Genomic DNA, 15,224 nt, shown 5'->3' on the forward strand with positions numbered 1-15,224 from the left:
GAGATCCTTGAGTGACTGGTATCGTTATCAAGTGGAGATCCTTGGTTGACGAATCAAAACTTCACTGCCGTAAGATCGATTAATCATGTTCTCTGAAATAACTCTAGTTAACGGATTTCATCACCGTTAAATGTCAAAGGAGAACGGAGTAACAGGAGTCGATCTGATTGATCTGTTCTTCATATAGCTCTGTGAGCGTTTCTTGTTCCCTTCTATTTGTTCTAGCTGTAGATGTGGAAGATCCTGTTTGTTTCTTGATTCATCTTTGTGTTGTTTGTTTTTTTTTTATTCTGTGATTCTTGTCTTGGGCCCCAACATACTGTGGTGACCATCTGGACATATAAGGATCACAGTGATCTGGTTGTTTTGGTTAATTTTGTGAGAACATTATGACTGATTCTCCTCCTGAAGGTAGTGGTTCAAAGGGTGATCCTGTGAACTACGATGATCCTCTGTATATACATCCGTCTGATAATACTGTAACTACAATTGTGAGTTTTAAACTAACTGGGACTGATAACTTTCATATATGGCATAACTTTATGATAAGGAGTCTTAAGGCTAGAAACAAATTAGGGTTTGTGGAAGGTACTGTAAAAAAGGACTCTAGTGATGAACCTAAATCTTTAAAATGGGAACATGCTAATGTTGTAGTATGTTCTTGGATTCTTGGGTATTTGTCTGAGTCAATCTATTATGGACATGCATATTCAAAGAGTGTTGTAGATATATGGAATGAACTCTTTGAAACATATAACAAGGCTGATGGGTCTGTTATTTTTAATGTACATCAACATATTAATTCACTTAAACAGGATGGTTCTTCTTTGTCTGAATATTATAATAAACTTGACACTCTTTGGAAAGAATTTGATGGTCTTATAAATCTTTCTAAATGTACTTGTGATGCTGCTATTAAATATAATGATCATTCTAAACTTATGAAATTAATGCAGTTCTTGAGTGGTCTTGATGATTCTTTTAATAAAGTTAAAAGTCATATTCTTCTAATGGATCATCTTCCTAATATTAAAACAACTTTTTCAATTGTGTCTAGAGAGGAATCTCATCAGAAGAATGGGGCTTTAACTTCTGTTTCTAATGTGTCTAAAACTTAGTCATCTGCTTTTAATAGTAGATTTAATGATAGAAAAGGTCAAAATCAAAATTCTAATAAAGGAAGAAATCAAATTTTACAGTGTAAGAATTGTGGTCTTAAGGGACATCTTATTGAAAGGTGTTATAAGCTAATTGGTTATCCAAAAGATTTTAAGTCTAGGACTGAGTCTAATAGTGAAAATTTAAGAAATCAGAATAAAACCTTTTCTATTAATTCTTCTTCTGTCTCTTCTAGTAGCCCTTCTTCTTCTAGTGTTTCTGGAAATGGTGGACCTTATTCATTCACGAGTGAGCAGTACAATAAGCTTTTGAGTCTTATTAATGAGAGGTCTTCTGCATCTGAGGATACTTCTGTCAGTGCTAATATGGTAGGTATCTCTTTTTTTTAAGTCATGTCATTCTACTGTAGGTCATCAAAAGTGGGTTGTTGACTCAGGTGCAAATCAACACATGATTTCATCTGAGTCTCTTTTGCAAGACACTGTTGATGTATCTAAATTAAATTTGCTTGTTGATCATCCAAATGGTTCTTTTGCTAAGATTAAAAAAAATTGGAAACTTGCAGTTTTCTGAAAACTTAACATTGTTTGATGTTTTTGTTGTTCCTGATTTTGATGTGAATCTTCTTTCTATTCACAAATTGTGTAAGGACACAAATTGTGAAGTTGTGTTTAATGAAAATTCTTGTAAAGTTCAGGGTTTACAATCAAAGAAGGTTGTGGAGAGTGGTAGAGAGTCTGGGGGATTGTATTATCTAGATGCTTTTCCCTCAGGTATTAGTTCTTGCAATCTTGTTAAGTGTTGTATTTCTAAACTTACTTGGCACAGTAGGCTAGGTCATCCTGCTGAACAAACACTTTTTTCTTTAAAAAATACTCTTAATTTTGATAATTCATCTCTTCCTCCTTGTGATATTTGTCATAAAGCTAAGCAGACACATAAATCTTTTTCCCTAAGTGTTCATAACTCTACTCAGCTTGGAGAATTAATTCATTTAGATGTATGGGGTCCTTATAGAGTGTCTACTAGAGAAGGCTTTAGGTTTTTTCTGACTATTGTGGATGATTTCACAAGGGTTACTTGGGTTTATCTTTTAAAATATAAGGATGAAGTTTATAGTTGGTTTACTTTGTTTTTTAATATTTTGTTAACTCAGTTTGATGCTAAAATTAAAATTGTTCATTCTGATAATGGTACAGAGTTTTTAAATCATAAAATGAAGTCTTTTTTTGAGCATAATGGGATCATTCATCAAACTTCATGTGTTTATACACCACAGCAAAATGGGGTTGTAGAAAGGAAACATAGGCACATTCTTAATGTTACTAGGTCTTTACTCTTTCAATTTGGTCTTCCTATAAAGTATTGGGGAGAGGCTATTTTAACTTATGTTTTCTTAATTAACAGAATACCAACTTCAGTTTTAAAAGGTCGTTCTCCTTATGAACTTGTTTTTAAGAAGTTACATGTTTTTGATCATTTAAGGGTCTTTGGTTGCCTTTGTTTTGCTACTAAACTTAATAATCATGATAAGTTTTTTGAACGTGCTGAAAAATGTGTTTTACTTGGTTATTCTTCTGAGAAAAAAGGTTATAAGCTGTTGAGTCTTGATACAAATTCTATTTTTGTTTCCAGAGATGTGAAGTTTTATGAATCAGTTTTTCCATATAAGCTAAAGTCAACAACTGTTGATGATCAGTTTGATATTAAAATTTCAGTAGACCCTTTTTCCTATGATGATAAATCTAATTCTGAATATGTGAATGATTTGATTGATTTAAATGACCTGAGTGTTAACCATCAGATGAATGATTCTAATGCAGCTCAGATTCTGGATGAAACTTTTTTTTGATACTACATTAGATAGTAATAATCAGACTAGCGAGGTATCTGAATCTTCATCTGATAGGAAAGTAGTCATTTAGACTCATTGCCTTTTCTAGGACAATCAATAGGAGCATCTAGATCTAGAAGAGAGTCACGAATGCCTGTTAAGTTTAATGATTATATAGTTGAAGGTAGGCATAAATATGGAATTGAACATACTTTAAATTACTCTGTTCTTAGTACAGAGAATAATTGTTTTGTTCTAATCTATTATAATAAATGAAGGGTTTTTTTGCCACATGTCCTCTTCTTATTCATTTGGACACATGTCATTTTCTAGAATTTTTAAATTTTTTATTTTCCACTTGTCATTTTATTGTATTTTTCATTTTATTAAATTAAAATTCCACATTTAATGTGTAAGGTAGTATATATGTAAAGTACTGATTAGAAAAAGTTTATATATGTAATGTATTCAATACATTAAAGTTTCATTAATTTTAATAATTCAAAATTTTCTCATTTTTCTTATAAATTCAAACTTTTCAAATTGTTAAAATTTTATATTTATTTTTTTTAAGTAAACCCATGTAATACATGGGTCTCACACCTAGTCTTAATAAAACAATAGAACCAAAATTTTTTGAAGAAGCATCTAAGGACCCAAATTGAGTTGAGGCAATGAATAATGAAATGGAAGCTTTATATTGCAATCATACTTGGGATATTGTAGAACTTCCTAAAAAACGAAAACCAATAGGTTGTAAATGAGTTTATAGAATTAAATATAAACCTAATGGAGAAGTAGAAAGATATAAGGCTCGTCTTGTAGCTAAAGATTATATTCAAAAGGAAGAGATTGATTATCAGGAAACATTTTCTCATGTGGCAAAAATAGTTACTGTTCGTATAGTTATTTCTTTGTCTGTAAATAAATCTTAGCCTTTGTATCAGTTAGATATCAATAATGCTTTTCTTTATGAGGATTTAGTTGAAGATGTGTGTATGAAATTACCTCAAGGGTATCATACTATAGGTGATAATAGAGTGTGTAAATTGGTTAAATCTTTATATGGGTTAAACAAGCTCCTAGAAAATGGAATGAAAAGCTGTGTTCTGAGTTGTTTAATTTTGGTTTTACTCAAAGCATAAATGATTATTCCTTGTTTGTTAAAAGGGATAATAATTCAGTTGTTGTTTTACTTGTTTATGTAGATGATATTATTTTAATAGGAAGTAGTGAAACTGAACTTGAAAATGTAAAGACTTTTTTAAATTCAAAATTTTTGATAAAAGATTTGGGTAAGTTGAGCTATTTTCTTGGTATTGAAGTTTTAAATACAAGTGAAGGTGTGTGTCTGAATCAGAGAAAATATTGTCTTGAACTTTTACATGAGTTTGGAATGTTAAGCTGTAAACCTGTTTCAACTCCTTTAGAGGCAAATTTTGTCCCTAAAAGAAGTTGTGATAACAGTGATCCTTTACTTGAAAATGTTAGTGAGTTTCAAAAGTTAATTGGAAAACTTATATATCTGACTATTACAAGACCAAATATATCTTATTATGTTCAGATTCTCAGTCAGTTTATGCACAAGCCACATAAATCACATTTAAATATAGCATTCAGACTACTTCGATACTTGAAAGGTAGTTATGGGAAAGGTATTTCTATTGTTAAGTCAGAAAGTTATGACTTAATTGGTTATGTAGATGCAGATTGAGCAAAGTGTCTTAATTCAAGAAAATCTGTTACTGGATATTTAGTTTTTTTTTTTTTTTGGTAATTCGTTGATTTCTTGGAAAAGTAAAAAAAAACAAGCTACTGTATCCAGGTCTTCTACAGAATCTGAATATAGAGCTTTAGGTTCTATTGCTTGTGAAATTATTTGGGTTTTAAAATTGTTGTTTGATTTAGGAATAAAAAGTTTAATTCCTGTAAAAGTGTTTTGTGACAATGAGTCTGCTATTAAGTTAGCATTGAATCCTGTGTTTCATGAGAAAACAAAACATTTTGAAATTGATTTGCACTTTATTAGAGAGAAAATTGCAAATGGTGTTTTGGAAGTAGAAAAAAAAAGTTCTTGAGCTGATATTTTGACAAAATTTTTTAGTATTTCACAACATAATTAAATGAAATTGGTTTAATTAATCCTTTTAATAAAAATTAATATCTTCCTTAAATGTCAAGTTTGATGAGGGGTGTTAAATATTATGGTTATTACAAACTTGTCATTTCAGGAGTTGTGCAGGGTTTAAATGTAAAATATTGAAGTTATAAGCTATTAGTTTCTAACTTTGGATCGGTTGTGTCATCTGGTTAAACATGATGGGTTGAAGTGTAAGTGTAGCTGGATCAGATGGGTTAGCGCGAGGATTCTGTGTGATCCATTGACCCAAAGTATAAGATTTGAGGAGCTGTGGTTATTAGTCATTCTTCACTAGATATTTTTCAGAGTGTTTCTCTTTTCTCTCTCAGTTTTAGGGTTTCTGTATTACGATTGGATTATTGTTCTTGTGTGTTGCCTTGATCGTTGTAGATTAGGATGTGTGATTGTTAAGAGAGAGTAGATTAGGTAATTTGTAGTGAGGTTTCGTTGTAAGTATCTAAAAACCATCTCTCTCTCTATTTGTCCTAAATTGATATAATAGATGATGATGTTGGGAAATTGTGTTTCTAAGTTTTTTTTTTTACAGTTTTGCAATAACATTTTTAGAAACCTTGTAAATAGAGAAAAGATAGGATCCAAGGCTACCAAGAACCGACCTAATAACGTCAAACGTCCACCAATGGAGAGAGTTCTCGCTTTCCACATCAAAAGTTTTTTGTTAAATTTTGTCCTGCATCATCCACCATCTCAGGTAAAGCACGTGCTACCCAAACGAGACAGTCTACATACTCCACAATTTTATCCTTGCCATATTCTCCATATGAACAATCATTCTCCAACATTTTAACCTCGTTTGCAATTGGGTCGTAAAAAACATGACAATTATAGGTATTTTTGGCAAGAAACTCATCGTGTAATGTGAATTCAAACGGATATGTATCATCATCAATAAACTGTGAAAAGACATGGCCATTCATGAACGATGATTCAACCACCTCATACTCATCCATCACCACGTCAAACACATCCATAAGAATCACACAATGCTTTTTATCCAAAACTCTTAAAGATTTCGAGCGGCCATATGTAGGATGTGGAAGAAGTATCACACGGAATGTCTTTGAACCCAAATCAAACGCCACTATTGTGTCTGAATTCCCACGAATACAAGTAAGCCAATGAACATGGACATCTGCGCAAACGATGTCGTCATCATGAATCCGTCTGACCCGCCATGGAAACCTTTGAGCGATGAACTCCCAGGAACCCTTTCTCATGCTGTAAATCTCCACTTGCAACCACTCATTAATGAAATGTGAAGGGTATCCATAGTGCCAATGGTGCTATCTTTGTAGGCGTTTGTAAGCTTAGCAGGTGACACAATCTCCTCTTCAAGATCCTGAAGACAATATACATAATAATATATGCTAAGAATTTGTGCTTCTTACAAATACCGAAAAGACGCGCACAAAACTATTACCGACTCTTGAAGTGAAAACAGCAGCATGGAAGTTATTCCTCTCGTTTCCATGTTTACGTTTTTTCAGAGAGCCAATTGTTGTTGATGCTTCAAGCCTTAAGTAAGAGATGGCGAACTGAAAGGAGGAGGCTTTGCTCCACCCCTTTCAACAACATCATTATCAGAAGTTCTTGAATGCAACAACGATATCAAGTGCTTGGTTTCAGACCTGTAGCAGCAACATATACAACAGATGAGTAGTGGCTGAATAATTAATTCTAGAAAATGAACCCTGTCTAGATGAAAAATACACTGTATATATAGATACTTTCATCAACATCAATTTACTTTTGTGGGACATATAATTCTAAAACAGTGCCAATCTTCGTCCATTTTGACTAAGTTTCTGCTCTCTCTTTTTTAGATTAAATTTCCAAGGAACATCAATATAGTAGCATTGCCAAGTTAACAATTGATTGATGCACTCATTATTTAATATCATAATAAATACTTCACTTGCAGTATCTAAAGGTTAAATAGTAAAATAGTCAATGATATAAACAAATAACCAATGATATGGGTTTCATAATTAAGATAGTAGGAATATTATAATCCACAAATTGTACAACTCTATATATAGGGACTATGAAGAGAAGTTAAGTATCATGCTTTATTTGATTATTATATATTTATATAAAGATTAAAGCGAGTACGTAGCATTGGGCCTCTTGAAAGCAACAGATTTTGTACTTTTTCATTTTCGATTTTAACCACTCACATGCACAAAGCTATGCAAACCATGGTATCTGGTACCTTTTGGTCTATGCAAATTATCCACAAAACCTGAGAAAACTTTAGGTCTACTCTGGTAGCAAAGCATGGCCTCAAGAAACTGAGAGCACCCATTTGGATTTAAACCTAAGGCCTAATGCTTCATGAAGCAAATACCGCTAAAACAACCCTTTTAAATTCAAATTTGTTGCTAGAAAATGTTTCAAAATGCATTTAGAAATAGGAAAATAATCCTGTCATCTAACCAAATTGCTTGACGTTTTAAAAATGCATGCTTATAAAGATATTTTGGAAGGTATAAAGGTGCAGCTAATAATAAGGAAACATGGGTCCACAAAGCACAATTGAGTGACTGTTAGCATAATCATAAGACCTATTATTTTTGGTATGCATATCATGTGAAAACAAATTGCAGCTTATTGACAAATGAGCACACCCTCAAGTTCAAATATGCAGCAAGAAGTAAAAATAATAAGAATAAAAAGTTCATCCCCACAGCATAAATAATAACAGTGTAGAATTAAAACAAAATAAAGACCAACCTAGAATCGGTTTTCTGTTTCAGCATTTGTTCAGTCTCTGATATCCCAATGGTAGCAGAATTCCCACGTTGATGAGTGCTCAGTTCTGATACTTCAGTTGAATTCTTCAATTCAGAAAATCAAAAGTGCATCAAAGTTAAAATGATTTCAACCAAAATGATTAGATAAAACATTGACACTACGCAGCATTAACGATCTCATAAAGAAAAAAAAAATACTACGACAAGAAACAATTTAAACAAGTCCCCTGCATCTGCTTTTGATGGTTTAGTTAATGACTCTCAAGTAAGGCCTTAAAACAATCAACAAATTGACAGGCAAGGTTTTGAAATAAGTTTTAGCCAACAACATAACTAGTTCTTAGTCACATATTCTGGATTAACTTATGAGAAAGATGTGTAGAGAGTGGATGTGTAAACTCAGGTGAACCAAATAGGGAAGTGACGTGTTCAAGAAATCTCACCCTAAAGGCTAAGTACTTCATGAACTCCATCTTTTGTCAACGTTCATCATTTTATGAGCAATAATAGATTATATTTGTTCATAGCTTCAAGTAAAAGGCATCCTAGTTCAACTCATGAGAGGATGACACTCAGTATTATAAGCAGTATATAGCATTTAGGATCAAACCAACAATACAAGTCATGAAGAGATAAAATCAAACACACAACAAATCATCAGCGTTTGAAATAAACAACTTACATTTTGCACTGCCTGCAGATCATTCTGAGGTTCTTCATTTAGATCTGGTCACATAAAAGCTTTTGTAAGGGGGAATACACATCATATGCAGAATTTCAAGTAAAGTGATACAAATGATATTTATTATGAATATCTTAAATCCCATTGCCACTTACATATAACCTAGTATGAAGACAATGATCCAACAATGGTCTAAATGAAGTAATAGTTACTGTACTCTAATGTGATGGTTTAACCAATGACAACTATGATTATGTTTCCTTTATTACATCATAAAAGCATCATATGCAATCCTAACGTGTTTTACTCTAATCTCTAATTATCTTATCAGTAAGCAATATTATCAAAACTAACAATCAGCACAACTCAGAAGTTTAAAAATCCAATCGCATGAATAACTATCCTCTTTTCCATGTTGGAACCCAGCGATAAAAAATGTAAATTTCAAGAATATTATTTACTCCAAGCAAGCGACTCAAGATCACAACAACGAGAAAGCATATTAAAAAAAATGAGAGATTAAATATAGTTATTTCATCCAACCAAAAAAAAGGTTTCTATGCAACTATGGACATGTGTCCATGACAAGTAGTACTACTCTCACATGGACCCATGCACGTCATCATTGCCATTTACGACTGACCTTGTATGAGATACAAAGTTCCATGACTACTTCATATGTTTAGAAATCCAACCAAAAATCTCTTAGATATCAGCTGGTTCACATAACTAAAAGGAGGACTGTAAGACCTCATGAAGTATAATGTGCGTATTCAAAGGGAGCGAAGAATTTAAGAGTTGTCATTCAATATAATACATTTACTTTTGATTTAAAGATGTGGATAGTTATAATGTCCTTTCAAATCCATCGATCGTTCCTTGGTTAATTGGAATCAGAAAAAGTCATTTTCTCGGTCATTGAAAACCAGTGTTCCACCTGGATAACTATATCATAGCTAGTGGAACAAGGTGCTATAACTATATGTTCAAATCAGATGTATTGGCTGTACTCTTTACTTTATCATTGTCGTGTCTACTATTACAAGGTGTGGAAGGAATAGTGAGCCTGTAATATGATTTTTTTAACAGCAAGTAACTTTATAATGAACAAGCTAGAAGGATTCAAGAATTACAAACAGTTCAACATTCCCAAAGGGGGGTATTCATTACACCAATCAGACAATTCTAAATGCTTGTAGGTGTCCTGATTGAAACCAGGGTTTGATATTTCGATGACATTTGGAGAGAAAACTAACATTAAAGCTTAATGTAAGGTGAGCTATATGCTCCAACTTGAGGATATTTTATCATGTGTTAGACCTGTGATTAGGTGATTCAAATCTTATTCATTTTATCTCCTTTTTTTTTTTTTTTTTTTTTTTTTTTTTTTTTTTTTTTTTTTTTTTTTTTTTTTAATTCTGCCTTGATTTCCTCTCTCTAAATCAAGGTTTTTCTTTCATAGCCTTGGTGTTGCTTCTTTGCAAAGCACTTGTCCATCAACACATGATGGTCATAGTCTGGTACCCCTATGTGTCTCTCTAAATCACTTGATGTCCTCCTATGTGTCTTTGCAAAGCACTTGATGTCCTCTCTCTAAATCAAGGTTTTTAATTCTGCCTTGATGTCCTCTCTCTAAATCAAGGTGAGCTATATGTTCCAATGTTCCAACATAGGGGTTTTAAGCCAAATTGACTGCACATCTGTGGCAAGTTGAGCATAATTCGAGTAATTGAAGTCTATATATGTTCCAACTTGATGAGGGTTACGTATAATGACAAAACATTATCAATTAAAAAGAATGTACGAACCATCCAAGGGAACAAGGAAAAAACCAAATACAAAGCCAAATTTGGATACAGCCGCAAATAGGCAAATAATTTATCTAACTGAGAGCAAAAGCATTAAACCTGGCAGGAAAGACCTCTTAAGGAACTTTTTTTCCGGCTCTATCGCCGTCGCCCACCGTCGCCATATTGAAGTTGAAAGATTGACTGAAATATGGCAGGTGAGAGAAAATTTTGGAACCGACTGGGGATATCAGGGTTTTTGTTACTTCTCCTCTAACGCGTATCAGCGTATGGAGTTAAAAAAGTTGGAACTTTTCTCCGGCTCCATCGCCATCGCCATCGCCATCGCCATATAGAAAGATTTACTGAAATTTGGCAGGTGAGACTTTTGGGAGACAAAATTTTGGAACTGATTTGGGATATCAGCGTTTTTGTTGATCCTCTAACGCGTATCAGCGTAAGGCGCAACATAAGTAGTTCGCAGTGTGAAATTGTGAATACAGGACAATTTACAGCCAATCAAATTTTATTATTTATAAAAATAATAAAATAAATTTTAAAGGGTAAATATGTCAATTTACATAATAGTCAAAGAAGTAATTAAAACAAATTGCCTGAAAGTATGCTAATTGATCTTTCCATAATCCACAATTGAAACTCACGTCTTACTCATTTCTTATTCTCAGTCTTACAATCATCGTATTATTGTTGTTATTGTTATGTTAATCGTCTGATAAATTCTTGTTATATATCATATTGTTCTGGAAACGATTTGATTCTTCTATTGATCCATATGGAGTGTTATACAGAAGACCACGGCCATGCTAATTTAGTTTCAAATCGGTGTCAACAATGTTATGTTGATTTCGATTCAATGCAAGATGGAATAGATTATACTTCTCATGAGAGTTCCTTCGATGACCAACATCATAGAATTAATGAAATTCCAAGTTTAATTTTCTACCCTTATTCGTAAATGTTAATTTCATTTTTTATTCCAGTTGTATACTTTATGTTAATTCATCATCATTTCCTTTTAGGAGATAATTGTGATAATTATGATAATATTGATGAAGATGCGAACGATTTCATGAGGATGATATCATTTCAATTGACAACGAGACATTGAGTTGATTTGATGATGATTACAGTGTCGATGAATTTAAAAATCAAGATAATGTTGACAGGTAATTCGGATTTTTATTATTTAATTAATATCAAAATGTTTTGTGTTAAGTAATCTATTATTGGTTGATACGCTCAATCACAATTTAAATTCATTGTTTTTTTTTTTTTTTTTTTTTTTTTTTTTTTTTTTTTTTTTTTTTTTTTTCTTCATGTAGATGTTAATCAATCTAATGATAATCATGAACATTCTAATCATCAGCATGTGATTACTAATGGAAAACAATATTGGATTCCAAAGGTACCTAATGAAGTTAAGCCAAAACTCAAAGGCCATTACAAGTCGTATGAAGATATAACAGATATGTATTACAAGTACGCTCTTGCAGCAAGTTTTGATGTTAGGAAAACAACGAATAGAAAAAATGTGCATGATATTATTAGATTGTGATACCTTGTGTGTAACAGACAAGTTCTTCCTAATACATGTCATGTTGATACATTGAACCCAAACAAAAGTAAGATTCAAAGAAGGACTGATAGTCGAAGGACCGGATGCAATGCACGTATCAGATTTAGTATGATAAAAGGAAGCTCTAAATGGTTGCTATATGAGTTTGTAGAGGAACACAATCATGAACTTATATCTCAAGATAACATGTTGTTTTCCTGATACCATAAACAACTTAATTCATGGAAGAAATCGTTCATTATCAGTCTTTCTAAGCAGAATGTTGGTGCCACCCAAGCTCACAGGCTCTTTAATGCTATTAATGGTGGATACAATATTATTGGACGCACAGTTCATTATTTTAAAATTTTGATGAAGGATTTTAATTGCTTCATAGGTGGAACTGATGACTAGCAGAACAAAAAAATGTTCCTAATTTTCATTCGAATTTAGAGTTTAAAATAAGCAACTCAACACTAAGCAAAGAGGATATCGAATCATACACATGGTTGTTGAAATCTTTTCTTAAAGCTTTTGGTAAACAACCAATATTGGTGTTATCTAATGATGAACCGACGATGAAAAACTCTATAGCCAAGGTTTTCCCAGAATTAATTCATAGGTTGTGTATGTGGCACATCACTTCCAAATTACGATTGAAGGTTACAAGCTTTTATTTAATAAGCTTTCAGTCAACATTGCATTCATTATGAATCATTTGTTATTTTTATTTTATATTTTGAAAAAAAATCTTTGATATTGCTTTTGTATCTCAAACATATAGTTCTACATTGAGTACTGGTGTATAATATTATTATACATTCAATAATATCAGTGTCGTTAGCCTTTATGTATTATGGACTGGATCAATGATTGTGACTTTTAACACTTTGCACATGTTTTCATTGTAAGGTATCATTGGATATTGTAAATGACTAGGAATTCAAGTTACAGCTCAAGTCATTGATATGGAATTCTAAGCTTGAAGAGAAAGATTTTGAACAGGGATGGCAAGCACTATTGGATGAACATGATCTTACCGATAGTACTTGGTTGAGGAGATTGTACAACTTGAGACATTTATGGATTCCTGCCTTTTTCAAAAGAGTTCGTATGTCAGGTCTCATGAGAACATCTCGTTCTGAGTGTCAAACCTCAGCCTTTCATCAAAACACTCATTATGGATCCACTCTAGTAAGCTTTATGTTTTCGTTTGAATTTGCCATGTAGAAGCAATGTTATACTCAATCCTCTTTGGACTTCAAAACAAAAGACAAATTTCCTAAAATGAGAACACCGTTTCCAATAGAAGAAAACGCTTCTCTATTCTACAAACATAAAGTGTTTAGACAGGTTCAGAACAAAATGTACATGTTAGTGACAACATGTTTCTCGTTAAATGACAACATCGTTGAGCATGTTCATGAGTTTCTGATAAAAGAATTTAGGCCGCATGGATCTTCCACCTCCAATCGACCTGAGTCGTGAATTGACAGCGATGATGATGTTGATAAATGGGATAAGCTACTAAGAGAGTCTATATATACAATATTAATTTAAACTCTGATATCATATTTTTTTTTGCACACTAAATTTTGCATATATATATATATATATATATATATATATATATATATATATATATATATATATAATTATTTTTGTTTGCAGGTTAAAATTGACAAGAAAGAAGACACATTCATTTGTAGTTGTATGAAGTTTGAACAATTTGGGATACTTTGTCGCCACATTTTTACTGCAATGAAATCCTACAACATCCAATTCATACCAACAAACTATCTTCTAAGGCGGTGGTAGAAGGATATTATTCCACTTGAATTGTTACGAAAACGTTTCCGATATTCAGATTTTGATGAGCATATTCAAAAAGTAGCAATCAACATATTTTCAATGGTTGATAATTGTCTGTCTTCTTTCTTTGAGCACCAACAAAAAAAGTCTCGAAGATTATTATGATGCAATTAAGAAATCAGAGACCAAGGTTTTGGATGGCGTTACTATCCATGAACGCCCAAACAAGTCAATGGACTTTGGAAATAGACTTGGTGTGTCGATACCCACAGATGTTCAAATTCAAACCCCCACTAGAATTAGGAACAAAGGGTATGGAACTAAAAAAAAGGATTAAAGGTGCTCAATAAATGTCGGCCCATAGATTATTATGACTAGGATGCTAGTTGTTTGTGTGACTTTTTCATGTATGATATTTGATATGTATACCAGGCGGGCCCGATGCCAAGCGGTGTCTGATGAGTATATTGTATGTTATTTATATTTGTGATTCTTGCATGTATTTATGTGTTTATATGTATACTGGGAGGGGTCCGATTCCAGGCAAGGCCTGATGAATGTGATGAGGCGGGGCCCATCTCATATTTCTGACAGATTGTAACATCCTGATTCGGATGGTCCATGATTAGGGTTCGTGGGCTACGAGTCGGGCATGAGGAAGTCTCGGGTTGTGGCGAGTTTCTAGAATCATAAAGCATCTCATCACCTTTCCGTAGGTATGAGGATCTTTGGAATCGGAGTTATATTAAAGAAGCTATGGAAGTTTGAAGATTTGGCAAGATGAACCCCTAAAGTGGAGAAGTGTGGCAGCGAAGTACGTTGGGCGTACGTTTGCGTATGCTTAGCATACAGATGCGCATGTTTCTTAAGCAAGAGCCACCTAGTACGCTGGGCATATTTGGGTCCATTTTAGTGTTTTTGGTCCCAAGCTTGAGGCTTTATGAGTTGATGCACTCCAAAGCTTAATAACCTATCCTTTTAAGTGTTTCTAGTGGTGGAGAACCATAAAAATAAGGTCTTGATCGTGTGAATCTACCCATGCATGAGTTATGAGCATTTTGGGTTAAGAAAGTAAGAGTTTTTATGTGTTGTGACCTTATCAGCCATGCAAAGGCTTAATGTCGATAACTTTATGGAGTAGGAGATGTTAGGAAGTCCATATCCAAGAGATGAGTTAAGGTCTTAACGGGTTAAGACCCAGAAATTGATTTAAGCAAAACTGAGAGTACGCTCAATGTAATCCTAGTACGCCCCGCGTACCCGATCAGAATTGTGCATGCTTGAGTACGCTGAGCGTACCAAAGGAGGTACGCCCCGCGTAACCCCTCTGTGGGCTTTTGGGCTAAGTGATGTTTTGGGCCTGGAGTTTGGGCTTCATGCATAGAGTCTTGGGCCAGCGGAGTGTATATATGTGCTTTGGGGCCGTTGGTTTAGGCTTGCCTTTTTGTTTGGTAATTGGGCCGTGTGAGGACTCAAAGGGCTTAGGGTATTAATGGGCTG

General features: G+C 33.3%; 1 long non-coding RNA gene across 1 annotated transcript; it reads right to left on the minus strand.

The window, feature by feature from the left end:
* Nucleotides 1-5,840: 5,840 nt before the first annotated feature.
* Nucleotides 5,841-10,797, minus strand: LOC111910401 (uncharacterized). Its single transcript, XR_002856523.3, has 5 exons — nt 10,457-10,797; nt 8,550-8,593; nt 7,848-7,951; nt 6,535-6,742; nt 5,841-6,453 (listed from the first exon to the last, which is right to left on the minus strand). It is a non-coding gene; the product is annotated as an uncharacterized LOC111910401 (long non-coding RNA).
* Between the last annotated feature and the right edge of the window lie 4,427 nt (nt 10,798-15,224).

This window comes from Lactuca sativa, chromosome 5 (assembly GCF_002870075.4).
Source record: "Lactuca sativa cultivar Salinas chromosome 5, Lsat_Salinas_v11, whole genome shotgun sequence".
Taxonomy (NCBI): domain Eukaryota; kingdom Viridiplantae; phylum Streptophyta; class Magnoliopsida; order Asterales; family Asteraceae; genus Lactuca; species Lactuca sativa.